This window comes from Pan troglodytes, chromosome 10, assembly GCF_028858775.2.
Source record: "Pan troglodytes isolate AG18354 chromosome 10, NHGRI_mPanTro3-v2.0_pri, whole genome shotgun sequence".
Lineage (NCBI taxonomy): Eukaryota > Metazoa > Chordata > Mammalia > Primates > Hominidae > Pan > Pan troglodytes.
Window position 1 is genome coordinate 12,406,991 of NC_072408.2, and position 25,867 is coordinate 12,432,857.

The 25,867-nt window shown below is 43.5% G+C and overlaps 1 long non-coding RNA gene across 2 annotated transcripts; it reads right to left on the minus strand.

Moving 5' to 3' along the window:
• Positions 1–5,008: 5,008 nt before the first annotated feature.
• On the minus strand, positions 5,009–12,925 carry LOC104001418 (uncharacterized). Of its 2 annotated transcripts, none has more exons than XR_001708455.3 (3): positions 12,833–12,925; positions 8,621–8,845; positions 5,009–7,059 (listed from the first exon to the last, which is right to left on the minus strand). It is a non-coding gene; the product is annotated as an uncharacterized LOC104001418 (long non-coding RNA). The 2 variants fall into 2 exon arrangements; XR_673220.4 differs by lacking the exon at positions 12,833–12,925 and adding an exon at positions 11,800–11,883.
• Between the last annotated feature and the right edge of the window lie 12,942 nt (positions 12,926–25,867).

A 25,867-nucleotide genomic window follows, 5' to 3' on the forward strand; every position in this document is an offset into this window, starting at 1 on the left:
AATGAGAGAAAGGGAGAGCCATATCAGCAAGGCAGACTGTTGAGCTCCCAATGCTTTGGGAGAGGCAGAAACAGGGTGGGATGGTCCTTGCTGCCATGGGGCACATGGCCTAATGGGTCTTTGGAGAATGCAGGTGTCACCTTTCCATCTCAGTGCTGACAACTGCCCTGGTGTTGTGTGTGATTCCTAGGGACATCTGTAATGGGGAGAGCAGGGTCTAGAACCCAAGTTCTCTTCCTGACTCCACCTCTACTGACCTGGGTGGGCCTGGTAGGTTCTGTCTCTGAAGCTATCTCCTCCTCGGTAATATAGATGCTGAGGGTCATGCACAGCTCTCTTCTTGGCTGTTTGGAGGAGCCACTGGGAGCCGGAAATGTATTCATAGGAGAAGGCTGAATACCCAGCCTTCCTAGTCAGATTGTTGTGAAGCCTATCATGTTCTCTTGGTCTTCAAGCCTCCCTTGCTTCTAAGAGGAGGAAACTCTTACCTGCCTTGGCTCTCCTTTATGGAGATCAAGTTGTTTCTATTCCCACCAACAATACCGAGGTTTTGCTCCTCATATACAGCTCCCCTGGACTCTCCCACAGCTTTGTGCTTGTCCTCCAGCTTACTGTTCTGCCAACAGGGTCTGAGCCCCTCCTGTGAGCCCTGCCTGGTGCCTTGGTGAGGTCTCGTTGTCTAGGGACAGGAGTGCAAACGCCAGGCATGGCTATACCAGCCTTGGTGTGTGATGGTTGGCTTGTCCATCATATCTCCCAGTGTTCCCACTGAGACCAGAAGGCACCTCCTCCCTCCCCTCTGCTCCACCCCAGGGTTCTACGGTACCTCTGCCTGCAGAGGCCCCCTGCCTACCCTTCTAGATCCACAGCTTCCCTCCCATCCTGCCATCCATCAAGTCTGAAATCTAATATAGCCTTTGCTCTGCAACTTTCCCTTATAAAGATTCTGTGGGAGTGGGCTCTCCCTTCTCTGACCCTTCCTTGTTTCTCCTGCTCTTGTGGACTAAATATGATGACTTTTTGCTGAACTTCTGCAATTTTTCTTCCTGTTCTAGGAGCTCAGAGAGGATGATATCTGGTCGTGGACATTTTTTCCCCAGTGCTTGGTGCAGTGCCTGGCCCTCAGGGGTGCCTGATTAGTGTCTGGGGAATGAATGAATAACTGGGATGAGACAAAGGCAGATACAGGTGCCATGGGGACTAATGCTTACATAAATATTGGCACTATCTCCAAGGAAAATAAATAAAAATTATGACTATAGAGTTGGATACAAGGCCTCTGCATCGTGAGGGGTATAGAGCTCAGTCTTCCTCAGCTCCTGAGTCACTTCCCTGGGTGAGGGTGAGGGAGGTGCCTTGGTCAGAGTGCTTCTCAAATCCAGGCCTGCGCAGCCCATGCCACCCCACAGCCCAGAAGGAGCATCCAGGGGCACCCTCCATGATTGATAATTGGGGCTGGAGGGCAAATGAGGAAAAAGGAACAAGGTGAGAAGGAAAGAGCACATCGAAGCAGAAATCCTGAGAGACCCCCGCCCTTTCTGCTAAGGGTGTTATCTCTGCCCCTAGAGTTTCAACTAAGTGTCTTTATCAAGGCTTATAAATTCCACCCTCCATGCAGCAATTCTTCCCACCACCGTCCCCTGCCCTGCAGCCCCTGCCATCCCTCCTCCTCCCCTCACTGCCTCCAAAATCAATTTTCAGCAAGAGCAGCAGGTTCGGAGCCATCTGGGGCTGCTGGCAGCCTCAGCAGGATCTAAGCAGCTCAGTCTGTTTCCCTTAAACCAGCCCCCGAGTTTCTCTGCCATCCCCAGCCTGGTCTTCCCCCTCTTCCCTCTTGCAAGGAGGAGGAGGAAGAATTGGTTCCGGACCTAAGTGTTCTTCTCCTGAGGGGTGCCCCATCCCTGCAGGGCATCCCTGGGTGGGGTGTCAGAGTCCGGCTGTGCTGGCCCCAGGCAGCCAGACAGCAGTACGGGCCACTTCCCCACCTGTGGGGAAGGACGGATGCGCTAATTGGCAGGCAGAGCACCGAGTGGAGGGAGCTGGAGCCAAGCCACGTTCGCAGAGATGCACTTTTCCTCACCTCAGCCTCATGGAAGCTGTGCGGCTCCATCTTGACAAAAGTGCCATTGCATACACAAGGCCATTGTCTCTCTGTTTGGGGGCAAGGAGCAAAAAGTAGAAACTCCTTGTTTTCCCTAGGCTTGAGAGAAGACCTTTCCAGTCCGGAGCCCCTGGGAAGGAATATCCTGCAGAAGAGGGAGTCACACTAGAATGTTTTGTGTGTGTGTTTGCTTTAGATATGGGGACCAGCCTACGAGACTTCCTTCAGCTGAGCCTCTCGGCCACACCTCACACTTACCCCCGACACACACACAGATGTGCTTTCAGCTTTCACCTGCTTTCACAAGTGTTTCTTAGTCTTCTAGTTAGAAAGGAGTGATTTTAGGTGACTTCAATTGGGGTGAAGACTCCCCCACAATATGTCTTCGCCTCCTCCCTCACGCTGCCCCCATCTCCTTCCAACATTGTTCTTTAGTCCCCATGTCCTTGGCCAGCCTGCCAGGCACTACCTCTTTCCCACAGGCCACCAGTTGAAACAGAAAACACCCACAGTTAAATATGGCCCCAGGAAAACAGAGTTAAAGGAATATTAGGTACATAGTCTTTGCTTCTGGAACTTTCTCCAAGTGACTAGAAGAGGCAAGACCTCAGCCCATATCACCTGAATAATGGACAGATGATCTTTCTATTTGGAACAGCCAAGAACAATATTCTCAAGAGTATTCTCGTGGGATGAAGTGTTAGGGAGAGCAGCAGTGTCACGAATGAGCACTGGAACAGGAGACAGGAGACCAGAATGCATGGACTGGCTCTGCCACTCTGTCTCTGACCTTGGGAAATTTCCACTTTCAACCTTGATGGCCTTCCCTGTAAAATAAGGAACTGGTCTTGACAGTCATCTCACCATCAAGCAGAGTGCCAGCTGCAATGTGGGTGCTTGATCGATGCTTGTTGAAACAGATGATCTTAGTCTGAGATTCTTGAATGGCAGAATCCCACCACAGTGCCTACCACACAGTAGGTATTCAATAAAAGTGAATTTCTGTAAGTTAATTTTCATGTGACTACAGAAAACCGGTGCAGCGTGCTTGAATTAGGGATGTATTGTGTAATTCATAATCAGGGAGTTTGGGTGGTGCAGAGGGGTGATTCCAGGAACAGAGGTCCACAGACAGCCCTCTGTGAGAAGGGCTGAGAAGACCCTGGCACAGCTGGAGGAACAAACACACTCTCTTCACCTCACTCAGCCTCTTCCCTCGGCTCCCTTCCCTCATGGGAGTCTCCCTAACAGATACTCCCTAGGCAGAGGAGAAAAGATCACAACACGGGCCTGGACACCAGGGCTTTCAGAACCAGTGTGGGATGGGAACTCCCTTTTATGGTACAGTAGCCTCTGAGCAATGCTTCAGGGGAAAGCTGGGTGACCTCTGGATGCCCCCTCAGCTTGCCAGGACAATTTTGACATTCCCATAGCGCAGGTGGGCTGGTTTGAGGAACCCAATACCAGCTATAGCCAAATTCCTGGGGAAACGGAAAGAACATTCATAGAGTTCAGTCTAGGGAATCTCAAAGGTCTTTTGAGAAAGGCTTTGGAGGAGGCAGCACTTGCCTGAAGGAAGGAGGATGAAAGGGATGAATTGGCTGGGCAAATGGTCCAGGCCCAGGCTCAGTGAGCACAGGTGGATGGACTCCCTGAAATCCCCATCACCCACCCGCTGTGAGAACGATAGTGCTGCTCTGCACTATAACTTTCGGGGGAGCAGGGGAGTCCTTAATCAAATTTGTCTTCCCTGCCCCCGCATAGATGATTGCTACATTTGTGCCTTTTATTATTATTATTATTATTATTATTATTGTTATATATATATATATTTTTTGAGATGGAGTCTCACTGTGTAACCCAGGCTGGAATGCGGTGGCGAGATCTTGGCTCACTGCAAGCTCTGCCTCCTCGGTTCAAGTGATTCTCCTCCCTCACCCTCCCGAGTAGCCGGGATTACAGGCGTCCGCCACCACGCCTGTAATTTTTTGTATTTTTAGTAGAGATGGGATATCACTATGTTGGTCAGGCTGGTCTCGAACTCCTGACCTTGTGATCAGCCTGCCTCGACCTTCCAAAGTGTTGGGATCACAGGCGTGAGCCACTGTGCCAGGCCTAATTTTTGTATTTTTAGTAGAGATGGGGTTTCTCCATGTTGGCCAGGCTGGTCTCGAACTCCTGATCTCAGGTGATCCACCCACCTTGGCCTCCCAAAGTGCTGGCATTACAGGCGTGAACCACTGTGCCCAGCCCATTTGTGCCTTTTTAAAAATGGTTTTCCAATATATGTTGCTGAGGACACCATGCAATCCTGAGCACTTGAGCAGTGGAGAGGGAGCAGCAGGTCAGAATGGTGTGCTGGGCAGAGTGGAGAGTGAGAAAAGAGAAGAATCAAATGTGATGATGTTGCTCTGGTCGTAAGGTGTGGGGATATTTCAGTTTCCAGAGCCTTATTTAGGTTTAACTAATCATCATCTTTCATAATCACAGACAACTTTATGTTTTCAGAGCAAGTTGACACACAGAATGGTATTTTTTCCTTCACAAATTTTCTTTGCACAATAGACGAGGGGAATCTTATTATACTTATTTAAGAGATGAGAAACCTGAGAAAGACAGAGATCATGATTAGCCCAAGCTTATTTGATTAGGCAGCTAGGCAGCGGAGATGCAAGGCTAGGCTATACCCTTGTCTCTCTGTTTTCCAACTTCATGATTTTTGCCATGTAGCTTTGCCCCCTACACTGCTGCTTATTATAAATATATGATATATATTTAAAAGATATAATTATTTTATATGATCAATTAAATATATATTTAATATTTATATGTTTAATCATTTAATGTTTATATGTTCAAATATATTTAATATTTATATATTTAATTAATCAATTAAATATATATTTAATATTATACATTTATATATTTAATTCGCTTTAGGAAAGTCTTCTGGTCCTAGACCAGGAATTATCTTTGTAATTCTTTACTCTATTTGGATCATGTTTTTCTCTGTACATAGCATAGGATAAAAATGATGACAGCTAGCCAGCGTTTTTGAGTGCCTACGTATGTTGTAACTAATACAGTTCTCCCAGGAGACAGGCCACATGGAAGGTTTCTGAAGTTAAACAACAAGCTCAAGGTCATACAGAGGGTATAGAGAGGAACAGGAGTTCACGGCCAGATCTTTCTTTCTGACTCCAAATGCCACATTGCCTGGCCTCTGGAACTTGACTGCCCCAGCACTCCCGTAGGGCCTGCCATCACTGAGGGTTTGCAAACCTCAGTCCAGTATGGCTGCTGAATCCCCACCTGCACCATTCCATGTCCCATTTCAAAATCAACTATGGGCCCAGAGCTTTCCCTCTCTTTAATCCCACTTGTCTGTCCTAAGAACCAGGTGGTTTTGGTAAAGGTGTTCAGAGACTATAAAGTCATGGCAATTCCGTTCTCTATCTTAGCAGGCAGAGTACTAGGACAGGAAAGGGGCTCTGTAGGCCAGCACGTAGCCATTACATATCCAAAGACCACCTCTGCCAGCCCAAGGATCCCCTATGTAGAAAGTCTTATGAATGCCTCTGACAGTCAAAGTGGAGGGTGAGAAGTGCATCAATCCCAGGGTACCATGACTGCTTTACCTTAGGCAGGTATATTCTCAGGACACTAGAACACCCTGTGAAGTCCTCAAGGACTTGGGACACGATGGCTACTCCTTCTTCCCGGGAAGAGTCAGGGGAGAAAGCACAGGTTACTTCAGCAACTGTGAAGTAAGACACCCAATTCTCCTTGAGAAAAAGTATTCTACTAAGTCAGATGTAGAGCTCCTTGATTAAAAAGAACCGAAAACTAATCCAATAAGTTATTTGCCATGAAGAAGGCTGCAAAGTCCATGAAAAATACTACTACATCTTTTCCTCACCACTAAAAAAAAAGGGAGAAAAAACCTTCACATGAGCTGACATGACATTGATGACCACTATAGGAATTTAGAACATGATCAGTTAGGAAGGGCTTGAACCTAAATCTAACTACGGATTATGCTTCTGGATCTTGAAAAAGAAACCAGACTTCAAAGCAAAGGTTAAGAAATTTCTATCTTGGAAGGAGTACCTCCCAATCTAAGGCTGCCTTTAGTTGTTGTTTTAAGCATCTTGTAAGACAGCTTTATTTCCCTGGTTTCTTAGTAAATTCCTTAAGGTCAGACACAATCTCTCAAATTTCTTTTGAGTCTCACATCTCACCAGCAAAATTCACACCACAAACACAGAAGCAGCTCCACACAGAGGCCTCTGTCTCTTTGAAAAGAAATAATGGCAATGACCGGGATGGTCTTAAACCCTCCACTCTCTGGGTCTTTGTTTTCTCACAGTAAGATGAAAATCTCTCTTCAAGCTCCCTCTGGGTCTAGGTAGGTTACTTCTCTGGAGAAAAGACATGCGGCATCAGAAAAAGAGCACTCAACTTAGAACCAGACAAGTCATTTGAATTCTTGCAGGATCACCTACTACTAAGCCTTTCTGTGCCTCAGTTTCTTTGCCTGTAAAAGGGAAAGATGATACATGCCTTCCTTATTTCAAAGGGTTCTTGCGAAACATAATTCAGACAGCAAATGGGAAAAGAAACCATTGTAAATCATGGAGCTAAACTCATAGGGAAGTAGCTTTCTACAGTAGGATGAAGTAGTTGAATGGAGTTTTATATGCAGAGGATCCCACAAAGTTAAAAAAACTGCACAGAAAAAATAAAAAAAGGAGCGATTTCAGATGGCATGGCGTGGGAATGGGCAAGAAACATCTTCCACGTAAACAATGCAAGCTTTAGACTTCTTGGCTGTTAATTACACGAAGAGACCAAGAGACTTGTAAACCCATCTGCTGCATTGTAGATGATTCCATACGGTTGAAATCTGATTCTGGCTCTTGGAGAGTGGGTTAAGTAGATGCAATCAGGCAGGAGCACTGTGAATAAAACAATAGAAAGGCATATTTGTATTGTTCTTTACTGTTTTCAAAGCACTTGTGCATATATTATCCCATTTCATCCTTATACACACATGAAGTAGGTATTAGGTTCTTATTCTTCAAGTGAAGAAACTGAGACTCAGGAGAAGTAATTTGCTAAAAGTCACACAATTAATAAACAACTCCACCTAAACTCAGGTGTCCTGATCCAAAAGTCTCTGCTTCTTCCAAGTTTGAGAAAAATATTATGTTACTTATCTCAGTAGATTTATTGTGGAGGAAATGAAGCCGTCTTAGCTTTTTTGGCAAAAGTGCACTCTGGTCTTCCTATTGCATCATCAAGCTTTGTTGCCTGCACTCCAAATCTTGAAAGTGTTTTAAAATATTAATGCTCATCATACAAATAGATTGCACCACAGATTGTAAAGATGCCTAGAATTAGTCCATGAATATAATGTCATGGAAGCACTATTGCCTTTGATCCTAAGCTTGTATCCCTGGGGCCAGCCAAGCAAGGGGAGATGTGTACAGTTTGATCTGAATCTTGGATTTCTGGAGGAATCTTGGAGCCTATGTGTAAATGTAAGATTTGCCCCTGGGTATGGACATAGACCTGCAGCAGATCCCTATCCATTGGCTAGGATGCTTGAGCAGGACATTGCTTTCTGGTATGCTATCATATCTCCATGTGTTTGAAGACAGTCACTGACCATACTATAGAAGTTCCCTTTGTGTTCTGGGAAACATAAGGAGGAATAAATTGGTGCTTGGCTGAACATCAAAAGCAGGTCGTGAGGACAAGCCCAGCCTAATGCTTTCACTCTCCCTTGCCTCAGCACATATCTGTATCCCTCAGGAGCTAATTCTGTGGAAAGTTAGTGGTGGTTTGTCCTTTTGAACAAGAGGAATGACTCAAGATAAGCCAATGTTATCATATTCTGTTAAATCCATTTCTCCTTAGATGTTGGACACTGAGTTGCGATCAAGATGGATTTAGGCAATGAGGACTCTCTGTTTTAAAAAATGCAACCACATAAATCAATTGACTTTGTTCAATGGATTCACCTACTATGAGGCCAATCTCTATTCTTGTAAAATTTTCCCCCAATTTAGGGGTTTCTGTACCTGGTTTACTGAGTGATATTTGGAAAATTACTCACACTCTCTGGTCTTGATCTCAAACTCTTGATTTCAAAGTATCTGGAGAATGACAAACGTGCCTACTTTTCCACTGAGCTTTCTATGAGAACTAATCAAGTATTGAGCAACTATTTTGAACTAGCTGTTTTAATTAGTAGAAGAGACCAGTGAGGGGTATAATCCAAGAAAACATCTAATCCAGGAACAACTAAAGAAGCAACAAATCAACGAGGCATAGGATTCTATCATGTTTTCAATTTAGGACTGGACCTAACATGAGGCACGAAAATCATCTAAGACATAATTTTTTGCACCAATGAATTTATAATCAAACTGTGAAGATAATTCCTTAAGTGAGGTCTACAAAGAATAGGACTAATTGAATTCCACATTACAATTGTCTTGTAAAGTTATTTACTTATTCCAGTGGTTCTTCCATTGCTCCAGACATTTCTGGCATCCCCTTTAGTTAGTTGATGAACAAATTTGAAAGGGAGAGTTGGCACCCACTTCTCAGTAGGAAGAATCTCCTCCCCAATTCCTCCATTGCAATGAATTTGGGCTGGGGTTAGATCAGAAAGCCCAGGTTATCAGCTTCTGGCTTCTGAAAAGAACACCTGCTTGCTTGGAGGTATCAGGTGATCTAGAAGGAAAAATACAAAATGGAAAGGATTGGTTTCAGGAGACAATGGGAACAGAGGATCAAAGGGTCTGGAAGGCACCAGCAGGCCTGAGAGTGGGTGAACCTCAGTGACACACACCTGGTGTCACTTTCTAATGGAGATTCCCGATTAGCGGAAAGAGTCAGAAAACATTTGGTAAATGGAGAGTACTATCTCTTCCTGTGCAGCCTTCTGAACCATAAGCTGTGCAATTTGTTCTTCTGTGGGGGTGTAGTGCCAGACCTTGTTTTGCAGATGGACAAACCCTTGGCTAAGCTCTAAAATCTGGGGGCTACCATTTATTTTGCTGATGACTTGAATCCCTCCCCCCTCCCCTTTATTTTTCCAAGAAAGGCTGCTCTTTAAAGATTGACCTGATCAAGTTTCAGGAAAGTTCGGTCAACTCTTGATTCCCACTTTGGATAATAGCCTGGTTAAATTTTAATGTTAGGCTGCCCTGTATTCAATTCAATAGCCCACATATTTATTAAGTAACTACCCTGCAAAAGGACAGACATGCACCGTTAAAGAGGAACCAGAAACAGTGCATGATGCTTACTCTCAGAGGCCTGATTCTCTAATAGTGGAACTAAATAAATAACAACAACTGCAATAGAAGGCTGAACGTGTTAGCTATAGATGACAAGTTCAAAGTCCTGGGGCATTTTAAACTGGGAGAGACCATATATGCACAGTGTTGGGTTAAGTAGGGAAGCCATGGCGTTATGACGTGGGAGTGACAGCTGAGATAAGTCTCAAAGGGTTCATAGAATTTTTCCAGTCAGAGATGAGTATGGTGGCCTTGAAGAAGTTGGTGGGGAGGCATGGGATATAACTGATACAGGAAGTTTGATTAAAAGTATGGAAAAAGGAGTAGAGAAAGGTGGGCTCGAAAGAGTAGAGTGGGTACAGATTTTGGAGGCTCTGAATGCCAGGTTAAGTTTCTGGCACAAAGTAGTGGGGAGTTGGGGAAGGCTTCTGAGCACAGGAATGGTCAGTGTTGTACCTTGGGAGAGTACTCTGACAGCAGCAAATAGGGTAAACTGGAGGAGAAGAAATAGAAGAAGACTATTGCAATGTCCTGGAAGAGGAGGTGTGAGTGCCTGCCTCAGCAACGTGGCAATTAGGAAGGAGATGGTGCCAAGGGAGACATGGCAGAGAAACCTCCTCCACACATCCTCTCCAGTGCAATCCCTGGGTTAAATGACTCCTGACACAATGCTTTGAACAGCCAAATAGAATGGACTCTGGAGCTGTCTGGTTTCTAATTTTGTGCCTTAATGACCAGTTGATAAAAACCATCTAATGCCTGACTTAAGGAAGGTCCCAAGTGTTGGGACCCACTCTGATCACAGTCCTCTGGCTACTTACACAGGATATTTTGCCTGTCTACATTTATGGGAGTCTTGTTTTCTACACTATTTAATGTGCCCTTTTCTGAAAGATTATAAGAAAAGAAGCCAGATATTTGAGGTCAGAGGTTAGAGCTTGATGTAGAGATAGAAGGAAAGGAGGGAAATTATAGAAAAACACAAAAGAATTTATTAAAGAAAAGAAATTTTCATTGGTTCAAAAAGACAGCTAGGGCCAGGTGTGGTGGCTGACACCTGTAATCCCAGCATTTTGGGAGGCCAAGGCGGGTGGATCACCTGAGGTCAGGAGTTCGAGACCAACTTGGCCAACATGGTGAAACCCAGTCTCTACTAAAAATACAAAAAAATTAGCTGGGCGTGGTGGCACGTGCCTGTAATCTGAGGCAGGGGAATTGCTTGAACTAAGGAATCAGAGGTTGCAGTGAGCTGAGATTGCGCCACTGCACTCCAGTCTGGCGACAGAGTGAGACTCCATCTCAAAATACAAACAAACAAAAAAAGACTGCTAGGGGTCCTGGACCATCCAGAAATATAAACACAATGTCCAAGATAATGGGTATACCAACTGATTTTCTCTATTAGAGAATTTTCCAGTGATGGACATACATTGCAAGATGATTCCACAGGGAAAAAGGGTGTATGTGTGTGTGTGTGTGTGTGTTTGTGTACATAAGCATTTGCAAAAAACCATTACCAAAGTTTGTTGCTATTTAGCTCACCATTTCTGATTACACAGCAACCCCCATGAGGTTCCCTTCCCCCACTACCCTTGAGAGAATTAAACTGTTCTAGCTCCAAGACGGTAACATAAGCATCTGCCCATCTATCTCCAGTGACTTATTTACTATGACTTCTCCTTCAACCTGCAGGTCAAGGATTCTCTGAAACATAAATATTTAGGTCAAGAAAAAGAGAGGAATTTATTTAATATAGTGGACTTTTTTCATTGTGCTCAATGAATATCTCCATGCCTAGTGCCTGTGCTATCAGAGGTTTATACGATTTAGAAAAAGCAATGTTCACTGTCACCTCAGACAAACCTTGACACATCAGTGGCTTAATGTTATTGCAAACATTTGTTTCTTGCTGATATCAAAGTCCAGTAACAGGTGGGTCAAGAGGGCTCTGTCTCAGAGCTCTACCATCTGGTATATGTGCCATCTAAGGCCACTGTGGTGGAGGAAGAAAGAGCTGAAGGATCTTGCAGGCTGTCTGTAAGGGGCATGCTTCACGCAGCTTATCTCACTGTGCTTATTTCATTAGGCAGAAGTCAGCAAGTCGAGGCTCCAACCTCATACAAGGGAGGCTGGGCATCCAGAAGAGCACATGAATCTTTGGTGCTGCGGAGCTTTTGCTCAAGGGCTTCCTAGTGGCCATGTGACACCCAGAGGGTCCGTAGGCCACATTGACTAGCTCCGTCCCAACGCTGCCCTTGGGCTTCCAGCATTCATTGCACCCCCGCCCCCAACCGTGTGGTTAGGAGAAAGACTGCGAATGTCCTGTTAAAACCCTTGATAAAAGATATTGCCAAGTCCTGGCTGTGGGATGATGAGAATCCTCACCGTGGGGTCTGTGCTCTTGACTTTGGTTGTGGGGGGAGGGGAAGCAGAGGAGAAAGAGAGAGACAGAGACAATGGGAGGTGAAGAATGCACAAGCAGCTGAAACATTGCCTCATTGTGTTCCCAGATTCTGATACTGCATCACTGGCTTCCAGAGCGCCTGTGTGACCTCACTGGATTCCAGTCTCTATATTTGTTCACCATCAGTGCCTCTTACTGTAAATAATTGAAAGGAATATAATAGGGTGAGAATTATTGTTGCCTCCCCCCTTTCGCCTTTCATAAAATCTTTTTATATCAGAGGGGTCTGGCCCCAGCCACTCCTAGCTCTATAATTAGTTCTGGGAGCTGTGAGGACTGAGTTTTAGCTAATGACATTTCACAGTTCAATCTTGAAGTACCTCAGGCTTTGTGATCTTTTTTGAAGCAAAGAGCTAGGGCTACAGATGAACCTGGGTAATTTGCACTAATAATACGTCAGTCTGTCAGCAGATTCCCAAATTTTACAAATAAGCAAGGGAACCCTGCAGGCTGATGTGCCAGTCAGAGGGTCCTTCCCAGCCTTCATGCTCCCAAAGCAGATGAGAGTGGGCTTGGTTTCATTAGTCACAGCTGGTGGGTTTTCATTATCTTCATTCTCTCATGTCTGCCTTGGCCATCATTGAGCCACACACATCTTCAAGCAAAGCATTCTCTGCCTTGAGACACACTAGTTCTTGAAGTGCTCTAGACTGCAGGAGAACCTGAAGCCCCTCACAGAGCCTTTGGAGTGCATGGCTATGAGGCCTGGGCACACAGCGAGACATGTAGTTGTCACTATCACCCAGTGCAAAAACACTCAGAGGGGCTCATGAGAATCCTGTCTTCAGAAACTGAGGCCCCAAGACATTCAATGACTTGCAAGTCTGTTCTTTCCTGTCCATCTTCTCTCTTCTCTACCACACTTCCCCTCTCTCTCTCTCTGGAAATTACCTAGATTCCCTCTCTTGGCCTCCAGACGGGTCAATATTTCCCTGCTTTTGCACATACCCTTACCTCTGATATCGTGCCCTTCCCACCTTGTTCTGCTGAACTTCCTCTTTAAGGCCCAGTGCAATCATTTCTCATCTTTGAAGTCTCCTTGACTTTGTCCCTTCGAAACTGAGTTTTCACTCCTTCTTTTGTGCTGTCATAGCCTCTTATGCTTAGCTTTATTTCAGCAATAATCACACTGTGATATAACAGTGTATGAACTGTCTTTCTCCATCACGCTACAAGCTTGAGGGAATGCACTCTATCATCCTCGTCTTAGTATCACCAGAGCACAGGTGCTTTAGACACATAGTAGATAATCAATACAAGTTTTGTGAGTGAATAAGTATAAAAGTGTTGACCCTTTCCCTATGCACAAAGATAACTTTAAGACTGAGAAAGACAACAAATGTAGAATGCTTGGGATGCTTTAGAAAAAGCGAGGGTTGGGGGGTCACTAATCAAATATTATTTTGAGACTTCAAGTCTCCATTTGTCCTTATCTCCCAGGACACACCATGAGGACAGGCAATTGCAGTTTCATGCAAGGCCCTCCACCTTTCTTCTGCTGTTTCCACTGGATCAGAAGGTGGGGCAAGAGTCTGATTGCTGCAGTATTTGCAGGGCTGCTGTAAAATAAAACAGTCTCCATGGCTGAGAAGCCCTGTGGCCAGGGTGAGCCACACTTCACCTCGTCCTGAAGCCATCGTGCTTGGATATTAATAGCCCCAGGCAGTGTTGTCTGTGTGGGCAAGTGCTGCTTTTTCCGAGCTGTGTAAGCCCCCCATCTCCCAGAGACAAAGTGCTCCACAAATAACTGCAGCATGTTCTGAATTCCTCTGGGCAGGGAGCTTTGGGGATAATTAGCGAGGCAAGGAGGAGCAGGGGTTTAGACAGAGCACCCATCACCAACAGCTCCTGGCAGCCCACAGCTTGGGGTGGGGAGTGGGTCAGGGCTAGAGTGCAAGGAGCCCGGGTAGGTAGAGAGGGTCAGCTCTTCTGGATTTCAAGCCGGCCTCTAAAAGAAGCCAGCTGGAGATCTCAAGCAAATCACTGAAATCGGTTCAGTCCTCCTTCTTCTGGATTGGGGTTCTGCTTATTTCATAGCTTGTTTTGATGAGCGTATTGAAGAAAATCTTGTGAGAGGCATTTATAGATTGCAAAATAATATATTAATTTCAGGGAAAATGATGATAATGGTGATGATGATGGTAGTGGCTTGTTAGGAGAGCATGTCCTAGAAAAAATAGTGGGTCCTCTTCATGGTGACCATCTCTGGAAATCAGTAAGGAATAGGAACTAGGAACGGGGTTTGCACTCTGCTTTCACACGCCTCTCTCCAGGCCCAATGTCTTAGACCTCCCCGAACACAGCGACCCCACCCACACTCGGCAGAAGCCTCACGCCTTCTCTGGAGGAAGTCTTTCTTTCACTCCTACACACATTTTTTTTTTAATAGGGTCTCACTCTGTTGCCCAGGCTGGAGAGCAGTGGTGTGATCATAGCCACTGCAGCCTTGACCTCTCTGGCTCAAGCGATCCTCCCATTCTCCCACCTCAGCCTCCCAAGTAGCTGGGTCCACCGGTGTGTGCCATCATGCTAGACGAACTTTTTTTTTTTTTTTCATTTTTTGTAGAGACAGGGTTTCCCTATGTGGCCCAGGTTGATTGCGAACTTCTGGGCTCAAGCTATCCTCCTGCCTCTGCCTCCCAAAGGGCTGGGATTACAGGTGTGAGCTACTGAACCCAGCCCACAACCTTTTTTTTTTGACTAGTAGGAACATTTTTCACTAAGAACTAGTTCAAAAGAAATCTTTTAGAAAAATTGTGATTAAACGGATCTCTCTGTACTTCATACTGTTCTTTTTCTCTGAGTCTACTGGACCAGACAGGCATTTGCCCACTTCCTAGGTGTGTAACCTTGGGAAGTGACTTCATGTCTTTGTCCCTCAGTTTCCTCATCTGTGAAATGTCCCGAATAATATCTATACACAGCAGGGGGAAGAGTGTCTGGTCTTTGGTAAGAGCTCAATTGATGTTAAGTGACAGTGTACACCTTCCCCCATCACCTGAGTTGATACAGTCCTGTTGCCTTTTAGGAGGTCTGGTGTTGATTTTTGCAGTGGAGTAACTCAGAGTGACATGGATCTCCTGACTACTCCACTTGAAGGAACTAAAAGGAATGGGAGGGAACCAGGCCCTCTGCTGAGCCCTGCTTAGTGGAGCCTTAACTCTGACAAACAAGAAGCAGAAGGAGCTCAATGGCCCATGAGTACTCACACATCTCATTGAGGAAGACTCCTCAGATTCCTGTGCCTGGGGAACAAAGAGCGTTAGGCATGCACGAGTTTCCTAAGTTTTCCTTAACAAAGGGCCTCTGACAGGGCAGCCTCAACAATGGAAATTTATTGTCTCACAGTTCTGGAGGCTGAAACCTGAGATCAAGGTGTAGGCAGAATCATGCTCCCTCTGAAGGGGCTGGGAAAGGTCTGTTCCAGACCTCTTTTCTAGCTTCTGGGAGTTCCTTGGCTTTCAGCGGCACAACTCCAACCTTCACATGCATTCTCCCTGACTGCATACACTTTCCCATGTCTAAATTTTCCCATTTTATAAGGACCCCTGTCATATTGAATTAGGATCCGTCCTAATGAACTCATTTTAACTTGATTTCCTCTGTAAAGACCCCATCTCCAAATAATGTCACATTCTGAGGTAGTGAGAATTAGGACTCCAACATATTGGTTTTGGGAGACATGATTTAACCCATTACAGGGATGCCATCCCCTGGACCCTCCTTTTGCTAAAAAAAATAGAACCTTATAGGAAGGATGGACTCTCTCTCCCATGTTATAGACAAAGAAACTGAATCCTGAGAGGTTAATGAAAAAGAAACAAGTATGAAGTCTCAGGTCTCCAGACTAGAATTCACAGACAGAAAGAGCCCCCACTTCTGCTGTGGACCTCAGCATGCTCTCCACACCTGAGTGCATTTGATCACCTGAGGAGCTGGATGGAATTCAGATTTCTCCTGTTGTACACCACCCCTAGTGAGTCAGGAACTCTGGGGATAGGACTTAGATACATATTAAACAGGCCCACCAGGTAACTTCCTGCTCACCATGGTTCCAGAAACTTCCCCCTGGTATATAGGTAGTGGATCAGGGTGTTATCGGTGGCATAGATTGGAAATCAGAGTGAAACAGGGGAGATTAGAGGCAGCTGTGTCTCCCAGGGCCGCCTGATGGATTCCAGCATCTGGTTGCATGAGAAGCCGAGTTCAGGCCTGCAGCAAAGCCCTAGATATTTTCCACTGCCACATCTTCCTGGTGGCTTAAGAATGACAACTATGTGGAGTGACTGTGACCACAGATTTGAACTGAGGTTGGAAGAGTGTGGGAATTTTAGAACTAGACACCCTCTGCTTATGAACCCTTTTGGCCTCAGCTTTTGGGGGTCCCCTCCTCAGAGCTAAGCTAAGACTGTAGGGGAACTCGGGTGTATCACAGGAGCCTATTGATCCAGTGCTAGGTTTTTACTCTAAAAATTACCCTTCGTATTTGTGTGAGTACCTGTATAATGGGCATAAAATGATATGTTGCATCTGAAGAAGAACCCATCCAAGTGGATCATTCTGGGAAAGACAAATAAGGATGCTCAGGCATGTTCAGGTACCTGCATCTGGAAAAGTAGACAATGAGGATGATCACTTGGCTCTGCACAAAAAAGGACGAGGGCTACTTTAACCTGATCCTCCAGGATCTCTAACTCCAAAGCAACAACACGCCTTGGGGAACTCCCCTGTCTAGCGCCTTTTATGGCTAGGCTTCCATATTTCAGGATCAAAGCAGGCATACAGGAGAGAGTCAGCTGATGCCTTGCACAATGATATAGCTGTTTTCTGTCGAGCTGTTTTCTGTCGTTGTAGAAGCTTACAATTCCCTACAGGGAGATTAGCTCCATTTTACTGAGAAACAATCTGCTAGGTATACAAGGCATACAGTAGGATGCTCCCTCCACTAATAGAATCAGGTGGAACTCTACCGACATAGTCAGAACTTTGGTGTGGAGAATCCAAGGCAAAGGAGAGACCAAATTGCACTGGCCTTGGGAAGCTTCATCCCCTTGCTTTTGTGTCTGTCTTCCTTTCACTTTGGGGGGAGAGGTAAAAACATTTAACTTTTATAATGATGTGTGACTTTTCAATGCAGAATTGGTAGGAGGAAATCACTATGGGACTCAAAGCTTCTTTGGAGGAATAATAGAGTGGATAACCCAGGCATGAGTGGCAAGGAGGAGCTGCCTGCATCTGTGCCAGGCTGGCTGTGGAGGGTACGGAGCAATGCCAGCATCTCTTAAGAAACTGCCTCACTGTGTCATCTCTGGGTTGGACTGTTTCATCATACGAGATATTTGCCATGTGTTCTGTTGCCAAAGAGATGCATTAATAACAATAGTTAACCAGGATTGTTTTTGTTTAGGTGTGAATGGTCCGTTAATTTTCTGACATGCACAGTCATAGTGATTTTTTTTAGAAGCACGAGAAGAAAGCCCGGAATAATCTCTGATTTACATATACAGAGCTGTTTGCTCAAAGACACACTATGGATTTCCCATGCAATTTCAACTGCAACAGAATGGTGGGGAAAGAGACAATAATTGGTATCATTTCTGTCTTATAGGCAGAAAAATCAAGGTTCCATTTCTTGCTGTGTAGGTCCATAGAAGTGGAAACAGAACTGTACTCTCTAGCATCTGTGTCCACCCTTCTAGGTCCTGGGCTCCAATCAAGGATAAACTGCAACAAAAATGAGGTACATTGGTCACCAGGAAGCAGTTTCCAAAAACGATTACTCTAGGACTCTGATTAAAGGAAGGTTATTGTTGTTGCTGTTGTTGCTTTTAAAAATGTGATTATCAGAAGAGAGGATGCTCATGTATCTAGGTTAGATGAGACAGAATCCAGGGGTGGGTTGTGGGGGAGGGTGGGATTAGACAACTTCCTGCGGTCTGTGGATCCTCTTACTCCACCATTCAGAAAACAGAAGTATCCAAACCTTAGTGACCGCAGCCCCCTGAACGCTGATCATTAACATGATTAATCAGCGGGAATGCCTGTAGTCTTGTTTAGAACAGGGCCAAGCAAAGTGATGGATTGTTATCATTATCAGTAGCACTATTTGCAATTAGTAGTAATTGCATGCTCATCTTTGGAGATCTTTTGGAGGTAATTGAATCACACTACTTAAGAATTCAGTCCCTCCAGTTCTCCCTCTTTCTTTTTTTTCCTCCATCCTCACCCCATGCCTGGAAAGCAAAGACAAGGCAGTTAATATTAAGCAGGTCATTATGCTTCATTGAGATTTATGAAATAAAGTGTTCGAATACATGGTCACGTGTTAGCGCTTCAGCATCTTTGCTCTTCAGTAGCAGTCATATGCTTAACTCTTAGGGTTCCAGGTCAATTATGGGTTATGAACTTCCTACTTCTAGGAATATACTAGGTCTTTAATCGAGAACCATAAGCTGAAAAGACTTAACCCACAAGGTAACATGGAACTCACCTACATGTGTGGATGTGTGGATGAACCAGACTTGAAATTCTGAACTCTGGGCTCTCAGGCCAGTGCTCTTCATGGAGCACCTTGCTGCTTTTGAAAAGTGATGCTCCAAGTCATTCACAGCACGTCGGCACAATCCTTCAACGTGTCCCTCTGTCACCACACCCTGGATGGCACACAGGATGTATTAACAGCATCTGTATTAACAACTCGAGCACCTTTCCTATCAGGCATAGTCTGCTTTGAGGACCAACTTCTTCCTTACTAGCCCACTGATTAATAAGTTCTTACTGAACATCTACTGTTTGCTTCAGCCTGAAAACATGTTTGGCACACCTACGGGGCATTAGACATTATACTGTATCCTAGGGCTATGAGGTTAATAAGACTCAGTTCTCTTCCCATGCCAAGAATCCAAGGAGACCAAGACAAGCACATAGGTATGAACAAAGGCAAGTGCAATATGCATGGATGTGCCTGAAGATGAGCTACTTTAATAGCGTTATGTTAGAAACAGCTAAATCTACAAAAGTAGACAGTTTAATTAATTTATGCCATAGATATATTTATTAGTGTCAGCTGTGTCCCAACACTGTACTAATTACTGGTAGTATAATACAACAAATATAGTCTCTGCTATTTCCCTCATGTATGTTATATTCTAGTAAAGAGACAGATCTCTTATGAGTTCTTGAGAGAGGGCTGCAGAAGCCAACCTCTGGAACTGATGAAAAATGAACACCTAATGACCCAATTACTTAAGAATTTACTACAAAATAGGACTTACATAAGTAATAGTAACCTGTTTAATCATAACTAAGCATTCAAATTTATTTTGAAGAAAGGTGAAACTACACAGCATTTAAATAAATACGAACATCAAGGTGCAGATTGTGTTTGTCCCTCTTTTTTTTTTTTTTTTTTTTTTAAGAGGAGTCTCACTCTGTTGCCCAGGCTGGAGTGCAGTGGTGCAATCTTGGCTCACTGCAAGCTCCACCTCCGGGGTTCACACCATCCTCCTGCCTCAGCCTCCCAGGTAGCTGGGACTACAGGCACCGGCCACCAAGACCAGCTAATTTTTTTTTTTTTGTAGTTTTAGTAGAGACGGGGTTTCACCGCGTTAGCCAGGATGGTCTCAATCTCCTGACCTCGTGTTCCGCCTGTTTGGCCTCCCAAAGTGCTGGGATTACAGGCATGAGCCAATATGCCCAGCCAACGTTATCTATTAATAACTCTTACTATTAACAGTTGTTGAATATATGAGAGAGTGATATAAGATTTATTCTTACATCTAAGTACTGTTTATCTGAGTGTCTGTCATGGTACCTGTTCCCAGGAAGTTTGTAGTCTGGTAGGAGAGGTGTATACACACAAAAAGTAACAAAGCAATAAAATAACTGTAGCCTGTATTGAATGTATTAGGGAAACAAATAGAATGCTGTGATATGAGAGAGAACAGAGTGCCATTATTAAAAAGTGCTGGCACCGGAGCTAGGCTGCCTCGGTTTGAATCCCACCTCTATTACTTGCCAGCTGTGTGACCTTGAGCAACTTATCTAACTTCTCTGCGCCTCCATTACTTCGGTAAATAGAAAATATAGTTTCTCTGCAAACTAAATGAGTTAATATTTGTGATGTGCTTAAAATAGTGTCTGGCCTAAAATAAGTATGATGTACTAGCAGAGTTGATAATGCAAGGACTCATGCGAGTGAATTTCTCTCTTATGAAATTAATTCCTAATCTGACAATTTCGCGATGAGGGATGCATACTTTGAGGGACAATGATGTGCTGAAGCCAGCTTGTACTAGTCCACAAAAACCAATGTTTCTCCCCTCTTCTCCAAACACTGCATTCAGTGACTTAAAACACTTCCCCCAGACTATGCATTCACTGATAGCTTGAGATTGGCCATGGCAGGAGCATTCATACCACGAAATTGATAAATGCTACCTGCCAATCAGGGCTTTTCTTTTTTCCTCAAAGAATCGATTGCCAAATATTTGCCAGCCCACCACTGGTATGTACATTTAGTAGAGGGTAATGGGGAGCTGGAGTTCTTCCCAGTAGTTCCAAACTGCTTACACCTATCATGATATATTTGTGAAATACGTATTTGTTAAGAAATTCTAAAACACCTCATGTAAATGTGTCCATTATACCAGGCCCAAAGGCATGCGGGCTCATTTGCCCAGAAACTGGCAATGCTATGGAAAGACAAGGCCATGATGACTGCCATTAATGATGGGCCACAGAAATAAGCTATTCATCAGCTGAATACTCTCTCTTGACAAAGCACGTGCAATTGGGGTAACTTCTGCACAGGGCGGGGATGTCTTGGGACAGGGCTGCAGGAGCCAACCTCTGCACCTGATGGAAAATGAAATACACATTGACCCAATTACTTACGCAATCACTATAAAAATAGAACTTAACGTAAGAATAAACCGTTTAATCATCAAGTATTCAAATTTATTTTAAAGAAAGGTAGAACTACAATAAATATTAACATAATAATTAAATAAATGTAAATTTCTAATGAAGTATTAAAATAATATTTAAATGAATGTAAACATCAAGGTACAGATTGTGCTTTTTCCCACTTCATGTGATCTATTAAAAACTATTACTATTTAACATTTATTGAATATTTATTAAATGTCCGTCTTTTGAGTGTTTTATTATGTATTAACTCATTTCATCCTGAAAAAAACCCATAAGGGAGTTATTATTATTGTTCCCATTTTACCAACAAAAAAATTGAGGCCTCCAAGAGATTAAGTAAGTGGCTCAGGGCTTTCAGCTGGTAAATGTGCGAACCAGGACACAAGCCCGGAGTATCTGACTTCAGCACCTTTGCACTGTGCCAGTGGTGATGATAATGTCTAAAGACCCAATCCCGAAGGCTATAATCCCAAATGCTGAAATCCCAAAAGATCAAAATCCCTAAAGTCTAAATTCCTAAAGTCTAAAATCCCTACTTAAATCCCCAAACCATGACAAATTAGGAATTAGGTGCCACCAATGTTTCTAAAAGTAAATTTCAAGGAGTTACCAATGAAGTCTGTTTTTTTCCATTTTTTCCATTTGCTTTTCGTGGAAAATTCAGATGAGGGGATCGGCTACGTGATCAGGCAATGACAAAAACTTCAGTTAAAAATGCATTATTTGCCTGGATAGGTATTCCTTCTAGCTGATGAAATTCCAGGAACTTTTAATGAATTAAAGCTGCATTTGCCTGAAGAAGCCAGCAAAGTTACTGACAGGTTTGAAAATAATTATATGCACATTAGGATAAGAAGCTACTTACACAAGGTTGTTGCTGTTCCATCATCAGCATTGTTTCTGCCATATTTGTGGTGTGCACAGGAGTGCATGCAGAATGAATTTCCACATACTGAAAACAACACAGAAACATGGCATAAAAGATGGGTAAATTTAATATAAAAAGCTTATGTCAGTGTATATGGAATCATAGAAGAATTTCAAAAAGAGTAGCACCACGTAGACAATAAATGTAAACCTATTTCCCAAGGAGACCCATGCTATAAAAGATAAAAAGCAACTATTAAAGCAATGCAAGGCTTCAAAATGTAGTTAGTAATTGTGAAAGTCAACCAGCTCTTATAGACTATCTCCTTGCAATTGCCATAATCTATGCCTGTAAGACTTTTTCATATGTTGAATTTTCATTTAATTTTTTTTTGGGGGGGAGGGATTTTTTTTTTTTTGTAGTTTTTTTCTCCACTATTTTATTTTATTTTATTTTATTTATTTATTTGTTTTTTTGAGACGGAGTCTAGCTCTTTCACCCAGGCCGGAGTGCAGTGGCGCTGTCTCGGCTCACTGCAAGCTCTGCCTCCTGGGTTCACGCCATTCTCCTGCCTCAGCCTCCCGAGTAGCTGGGACTACAGGCGCCCACCACCACGCCCAGCTAATTTTTTGTATTTTTAGTAGAGACGAGGTTTCACCGTGTTAGCTAGGATGGTCTAGATCTCCTGACCTCGTGATCCGCCTGCCTCGGCCTCCCAAAGTGCTGGGATTACAGGCGTAAGCCGCCGCGCCTGGCCTTCTTCACTATTTTAAATTGTTAGCATTACTTTTTACATTCACTTTTTACATATTTCTTACATTACATTACATTTTACATTTGCTATGTATTTCACTTCCGCATTGTTTCCAACACTGGAGGTATAAACGGTGTAAAGACATTTGGAGAGTTCTAATTCGTTTTATGCATTTTTGGCAAATTTGACTCCACGAAAATACATTATCATAATGTTAACTCTGTGTGCAAACATTATGCATACACATAAGAATGTTGAAATTTCCTGTATAAATGAAGAGATGTCCTGTACATCTCCATGTCGGAGAGATAACATTTTGTGATCTCTGTTCTTTGGGCAACTGCATTTGCTGTTTGTGACCCATTGCAATTTTGATGGGTCTCATCAAAAGGCTTAGGCTGTCCATTACAGTATTTTGGATGATCACATTTATATAAGCAATTTCTTTATGAATACAGTTCATCTGTTATAGATAGCCATTATATCCATGCAACTGTCATTAGTATACCTGAGTGCTTATGCTTGCAAAAAATATGTATGTTATCATTACATATTTTATAGTATAAAATGGTCTATGAAATGTTCTGCCATGCTTTTATGTTTCTCAAATAAATTTCCCATTAAAATGTAAATATATGTCTTTTAAAGAATTTTTATGGTTACATTTTACAGAGTTATATTTTTGAGACTTTGATCTTTCCAGATTTCAACATTCAGGATTATGGCATTTGGGATGGTATCTTTCTGCATTATGGCCCAAACTCTCACTATGCAATACCACCTCTGAAATGCTTTTCTCCAATGCAAACAAGAGAACAAATGTCATTTCTATTATTGTGATACAACTTGTGTCTGAGAAATTATATTTGCAGGCAAGAGTACTTCCTAACACTGAATCACGGAACAGGGCACTCTTACCCAGACACAGGCAGTGCTGAGCAGGACCTGGGCCACCTAGGGAGTAAGAATCAGGATGGTCCCCACCCTCAGGGTTGTGCTAGTGCAGAGTTGGCCCCGAAAGTGGGTGCCTCCTTAAATCTTGCTCCCAAGTCCTGGCCCTAGTGCTGGGCCACCACAGGCCTATTGGCCTCCTTGGTTTCATAAGTATACTTGCCAAAAAAGAAGACTATAAAAGCCAGAGAAAGAAAGAAGTAGAAGCCAATGGGCTGGAAAATCCACAAGCAACATTCCAGATAGCCAACTGCACAACCAGAGGCCGGGGCAGACAGAGGATCCTGGGGGCAGGGCCTGCCCTGCTTCCCAGCTATTAAGCAACTCAGGCTGTTCTTTTGTTTTGTTTTATTTCTTTCCAGCTTGCTTTATTGAGGTATAATTGACAAATAAGAATTGTACATATTTAAGGTTTTGATATACATATACATCGTGAAATCATCACTACAATCAAGCTAATTCACATATCCATTACCTTACATAGTTACTATTTTTTTCATAGTGAAAACACTTAAGATCTAATTTTTTATCAAATGTCAAGTATGCAATATAGTATGATTAACTACAGTCCCCATGCACTGTACATTAGGTCTTCAGAATTTATTCATCTTATAACAAACTGCAAGTTTGTACCTTTTCACCAACATCTCTGTATTTCCTCTCCCCCTTACCCCGGCTGCCATCATCCTACTCCTGTGTCTATGAGTCTAACTTTTTTAGATTCCACATATGAGTGAGATCACACAGTATTTATCTTTCTGTGCCTGACTTATTTCACTTAACATGGTATCCTCCCAGTTCCTTTGTGTTGTTGCGAATGGCAAAATTTCCTTTATTTTAAGGCTCAACAGTATTCCATTGTATATATAATCTACGCTTCCATTATCCATTCATCCACTAATGGACATTTAGGTTGATTACACATCTTGGTTATTGTGAATAATGCTGCATGAACATGGGACTGCAGATAATTCTTTGACATACTGATCTCATATCCTTTGGCTATATACCCAGAAGTGGGAATCCCGGGTCATACAACAGTTCCATTTTCAGTTTTTTGAGGAACCACCATACTGCTTTTCATAATGGCTGCACCAACTTACATTCCCACCAACAGGGTGCAAGGGTTCCCTTTTCTGCATATCTTCACCAACACTTGTCATCTCTTGTCTTTTTGGTAATAGGAATTCTAACAGGTGTGAAGATACCTCATTGTGGTTTTAATTTGCATTTCCCTGATGATGAGCAATGTTGAGCATCTTTCTATAATCTGTTGGCCATTCTTAATGAGCCCAGGAAAGGAACACCCTCCCCCCTCACACTGCTCACATGTACAGCTGCCCTCCTGTCATTGTCAGGCACCACTCCCACTGTCTCCTACTGCCAGCCTTCATCTCAGCACCAGCACTTTCTCTTCCAACCTTGTTCTCATAGCTCCAAAGAAGGAGCTCTCTCTCTTCCTTCTCCCCCTCAGGCCTTTGCAATGCTCATTCCGTTTCTATAAATTGTTCATTACTCACAATGGTCCCTGAGCTCGTTCTAAGGTCAGAAAAAGATTAAAGGCTGCTGAAGAGTGTGCATGAAGGCTGGAAAAGACCATGGTGCCATCTGTGAAAAATTCTTGCTCTTGGATGTAGTTTATTCAGCTTTTGGATAAAACACCAATGCTACACAGATATCAAAATAACACAGGAGAATGGGGTCACAGAAACCAAGGGCAATCAGCTGTATGGTCTTTAGTAAGCCACCTTCCCTTTCTGGGCCTCAGTTTCCTCCTTAACATAAGCAAGACACAGATGCAGCAGAAACTAAATAAACTCCAACCTTCCTTGTAATTCTAAAATTATGAATCCTTAAGCCTAGATATTCTATAATGGATCTTTTAACTCCAAAATTTTGTAATTCTATGATTATTCTTTCCAAGAGAAATTTAAATGAGCCTGAGGGTCTGCATAGACAGCTGCCCTGGAGATTTGTAGACTCCTGGGGAGAATACTAAATGCTCATCCTATTTGTCCATCATCAGATCTGTCTTAAGGACCCATAAAGAATGGATGGTGAAGCTCCAGGTAAAGCTGTGTCCTCCTTTTTTGGCATCCATAGCAAGATATTTTCCTGCTACTACAACTTCCCCTCTAACTGTTCCTTCCTTCTTTTCTGCAGCAATTCTATATTGAATGCCCACCATGTGCCAGACACAGGGGAACAAGTGGACAATGAAGGAAGAAGGTAGTCTATCTAGACCCTAGGCAAAGAAGCGCATGCAGGGAAGAGCTGCCTCCCTCTGTCCCTCTCTGGTTCCTTACCTCTTAAACACAGCCACTCCTCAAAGAGCTGGCCCTACTCTCACTCACTTCACAAACTTTCATTGAGCATTTACTACATTCTGGGCATTGTGCTAGGCTCAAGGGACTCAGAGATAAATAAGGCTCCATTTTGATCCTCTCAACCAATCAACCTCCTGTAAAGAGGTGTTTGCTAGATA